Genomic DNA, 4944 nt, shown 5'->3' on the forward strand with positions numbered 1-4944 from the left:
TGGGGGATGCTTGGTTACAATTCCGAATTCGCTATTACATGTTTGCTCTAGTTTTTGTTGTTTTTGATGTTGAAACGGTCTTTCTTTATCCATGGGCAATGAGTTTCGATGTATTGGGTGTATCTGTATTTATAGAAGCTTTCATTTTCGTGCTTATCCCAATTGTTGGTTCAGTTTATGCATGGCGAAAAGGAGCATTGGAATGGTCTTAGCTCCTGAATATTCAGACAATCAAAATCAAAAACAAAGAAAAGATTACATTGAGACAGTTATTAATTCTATTGAGTTTCCGTTACTTGACCAAACAACCCAAAATTCAGTTATTTCAACTACATCGAATGATCTTTCGAATTGGTCAAGACTCTCCAGTTTATGGCCGCTTCTCTATGGTACCAGTTGTTGCTTCATTGAATTTGCTTCATTAATAGGCTCGCGATTCGACTTTGATCGTTATGGATTGGTACCAAGATCGAGTCCTAGGCAAGCAGACCTCATTTTAACAGCCGGCACAGTAACAATGAAAATGGCGCCTTCCTTAGTGAGATTATATGAGCAAATGCCTGAACCAAAATATGTCATTGCGATGGGAGCTTGTACTATTACAGGAGGGATGTTCAGTACGGATTCTTATAGTACCGTTCGGGGAGTCGATAAGCTAATTCCTGTGGATGTCTATTTGCCGGGCTGCCCACCCAAACCAGAGGCAGTTATAGATGCTATAACGAAACTTCGTAAGAAAGTATCTCGAGAAATCTATGAAGATCAAATTGGGTCTCAACAGGAAAATCGATATTTTACTACCAATCACAAGTTTCATGTTGGACGCAGTACTCATACTGGAAATTACGATCAAGGATTACTCTATAAATCTCCATCTACTTCAGAAATACCTCCTGAAACTGAAACATCTTTCAAATACAAAAGTTCAGTATCTTCCCACGAATTAGTGAATTAGGCAGGATGCTTTTGTGCAGAATAACAAACAGCGGGTAAATCTTCATAAATTTCATCGTAAATGTGAAATACTCATACAAATACAAATGTGGGAGAGATCAAGAAGATGCAAGGTCGTTTATCTGCTTGGCTAGTCAAGCATGAGCTAGTGCATAGATCTTTGGGCTTCGATTACCAAGGAATAGAGACTTTACAAATAAAGCCCGAGGATTGGTACTCCATTGCTGTCATTTCATATGTATATGGTTACAATTATCTACGTTCCCAGTGTGCTTATGATGTAGCACCGGGCGGGTTGTTAGCTAGTGTGTATCATCTTACGAGAATACAGTATGGTGTGGATCAACCCGAAGAGGTATGCATAAAAGTATTTGCCCCAAGGAGGAATCCTAGAATCCCGTCTGTTTTCTGGATTTGGAAAAGTGCTGATTTTCAAGAACGGGAATCTTATGATATGTTGGGAATCTCTTATGAAAATCATCCACGCCTGAAACGTATCTTGATGCCTGAAAGTTGGATAGGCTGGCCCCTACGTAAGGATTATATTGCCCCCAATTTCTATGAAATACAAGATGCTCATTGAATGATAAGAAACTAATATTCACTTCTACGACTCCAGATATTCAAGGAATCTTTTTATGTTCTGTTCTAGATGAAACAGAATAACTGGACTCTCATCTCAGTATTATGAATGGGCTACTAAAGGGGCTTCATTGATATTCCCCAATTTGGAAGATATCCATTTCGGATGAGCAAAGCCAATAGGATGAATCAAAAGAGTTCTGCACCATGAACTTTGTACCGCGCACATCACTTAGATGGGCCCCGAAAAGTCACGTAGGAGGGAGTGAAGAAAGAGAAAGTGAAGAAATAGAATATGAAAGAAAATATGAAATTATGAACTCAAAATTCAGAAATGAAAAGGGGATCAGATTTTCTTTGTACTGTATCTGAAATGAATCCTGTCTATTCCTACCCTTCGATTCCTCTCTAGACTAGACTTTTGGGTTTTCAGCCAACTAACTTCAATTCAAATATGTATGAAGTATTAACATTCTTTTTGAGCGAGAGCAGGTACAGTATGAACAAACAAAAAAGAAGAGGGAACAGAATCTAATTCTTTTCTTTACCCATCAAAAAAAAAAATGGGGGATCTAGATATATCCCTAGATGGATAAGTATGTATCATGATCTAGACTATTAACGAATAGAATATGGATCCCGATCCATATCGATTCATTTGTATGAGTATCTATTCGATATATTAACCACGTGCCAGGAACCAGATTTGAACTGGCGACACGAGGATTTTCAGTCCTCTGCTCTACCAGCTGAGCTATCCCGACCATCCCCGACGCATCATCCTACTAGAGGGCTTGGGTCTATGTCAATTAAAGGGACTCAAAAAACATTAGAAAATCTTACCTCAGCCTTGGAATTTCTTGGATCTTCAAAAAGAAGACTTTGTAAGTGTAAGAGTAATGATATGGACTGTGAATGATTCAATAATGGAGATTCCTTGCCATATATGTTCATTTGTACGTAGATCATATCTATCACAAGACTTGTGATAAGAGAGAAAGATTTCTGGTCGGATCCATTTGTGAAAGAGTAGAGTGAGTGAGAAACATAGCTAAGCTCATTTTGAACCACTGACGAAAAAAGAGGATAAATGGTTAGGGAATGGAATAAAATAGGCCTTTTTTTTTTTATTGGGGATAGAGGGACTTGAACCCTCATGATTTCAAAAGTCGACGGATTTTCCTCTTACTATAAATTTCATTGTTGTCGGTATTGACATGTAGAATGGGACTCTATCTTTATTCTCGTCCGATTAATCAGTTCTTCAAAAGATCTTTCAGACTCTGGAGTAAATGATTTGATCACTGAATCTTCGATTCTTCCTTTTGGAATCGATTTAATTTAGCAAGAATTCTGCAATTTTTCATATAAATAATCAAAAAATCCGGATTCGGGTCGTGATTAATCATTTGATATTTAAGTACGTCTATGTACTTAAATAAGGTCATCCTTTCTGGAGTTTTGATAGAAGGATTCCTCTACCAATGTAGTCAACCCCGTTCGTTAGAACAGCTTCCATTGAGTCTCTGCACCTATCCTTCTTTTGATTCTCGCTTTCTGAACCCTTGTTTTCAGAAAACTGGATTTGGCTCAGGATTGCCCATTTTTAATTCCAGGGTTTCTCTGAATTTGGAAGTTACCACTTAGTAGGTTTCCATACCAAGGCTCAACCCAATCAAGCCCGTAGCGTCTACCAATTTCGCCATATCCCCCTTATGAGATCTCGATCTCATTGTGATCCCATCCCCTTCTTTCATTTATGTTGGAACCATTGAATTCATTAGATACTGATTCCTATATCGAAAAAGTGTCTGCTCCTATTTTATTTCTTGCCCATCTTCTTTCATATCTATTGGAGGACCATTCCATTATTTGGTCCAATCAGAAATGATTCTATCATTGATGTATCTGCAATTCAATATGGATGGATATATCCCACATATAGATGTTCCCCCCCCCTCTCATTTTTCCCGCGCAGTTTGGAATACTGGAACGGTCGATATTCATTCTTCTTTTTTTTTTTTTCGTCCTATCTCCTCCCTTTCCGAATGAAACAAAAGGAATATCTCAGTAGGATCTGGATTGCATCCTTATCTTATCCTTTCCTTAGGAACTACACTCTAATAGAAATAGAATTCATATAATCTGCTATAACTGCTATAACTAATAGTTATATTCTATTCTATAATAGAATATAGAATTATTTCATATGTATATAGTATTATTTTGCGTTTTTTAAATTTGATTTGAATGAAAAAAAAAAATTCTAGTGCTAGTGACTACTAATAAATGAAATAATCAAAAATAAATAATCAAATAGAAAATAATCAAAAATAAAATCAAAATTCATATTATATTAATAATTATTAATATTAATTAATATGTTATAATAATTTATAATAATTAATATTAATAATTATTAATAGCTAATAGCTAACTAAGATCCCAATAGTTTCCCGAATTCCTATTCACGCACTATTTCTGTTATATGAGCCCGCTTAGCTCAGAGGTTAGAGCACCGCATTTGTAATGCGATGGTCATCGGTTCGATTCCGATAGTCGGCTTTCTCTATTTGTTCTATTTTTTTTTTTTTATCAGGATTGATCATCTTTCCTTGAGACCAAGGAATATTGAGAAGACCCCCCCCTTTTTTTTCTCCAAATGTCGGGTTACCGATCTATTATGTTATGTCGCGGGAACTTCCAACTATGAATAAAGAATAAAAAACGGATTGGAGCCGTTTGATCTATACAGAACAAATCAAGAAAAGGATCCTTAACTTCCCATATATACAATATACAAAATAATACGGATATTGATACAATTCATCTTATTCCTCTTTGTAGTACTTCAGTGGATTTAGCTTCGTTTATCGTTTAGTTCAGTATTAATTTAGGTTTATTCTGTAAAATGAAATTTCAATAAAATTAAGGAGTCTTTATGTCTCGTTACCGAGGGCCTCGTTTCAAAAAAATACGCCGTCTAGGGGCTTTACCGGGACTCACTAGGAAAAGACCTAGATCCGGAAGTGATCTTAGAAACCAATCGCGTTCCGGGAAAAGATCTCAATATCGTATTCGTCTAGAAGAAAAACAAAAATTGCGTTTTCATTATGGTCTGACAGAGCAACAATTACTTAGATATGTTCGTATTGCTGGGAAAGCCAAAGGGTCAACAGGTCAGGTTTTACTACAACTACTTGAGATGCGTTTGGATAACATCCTTTTTCGATTGGGTATGGCTTCGACCATTCCGGGAGCCAGGCAATTAGTTAATCATAGACATATTTTAGTTAATGGCCGTATAGTAGATATCCCAAGTTATCGCTGCAAACCCCAAGATATTATTACTATGAGGGATGAACAAAGATCCAGAGCTCTGATTCAAAATTATATGGATTCATCCCC

The 4944-nt window shown here is 36.5% G+C and overlaps 2 non-coding genes across 2 annotated transcripts; one reads left to right on the plus strand and one right to left on the minus strand.

Moving 5' to 3' along the window:
* Nucleotides 1–2227: 2227 nt before the first annotated feature.
* Nucleotides 2228–2300, minus strand: TRNAF-GAA (transfer RNA phenylalanine (anticodon GAA)). The gene has a single exon. It is a non-coding gene; the product is annotated as a tRNA-Phe (tRNA).
* Nucleotides 2301–4028: 1728 nt separating this feature from the next.
* Nucleotides 4029–4101, plus strand: TRNAT-UGU (transfer RNA threonine (anticodon UGU)). The gene has a single exon. It is a non-coding gene; the product is annotated as a tRNA-Thr (tRNA).
* Nucleotides 4102–4944: the final 843 nt, after the last annotated feature.

The sequence above is a fragment of the Tasmannia lanceolata genome, unplaced genomic scaffold (assembly GCF_043159265.1).
Source record: "Tasmannia lanceolata isolate RefF3 unplaced genomic scaffold, GAP_Taslan_0.1 ptg000980l, whole genome shotgun sequence".
In the NCBI taxonomy this organism is placed as follows: Eukaryota; Viridiplantae; Streptophyta; class Magnoliopsida; order Canellales; family Winteraceae; genus Tasmannia; species Tasmannia lanceolata.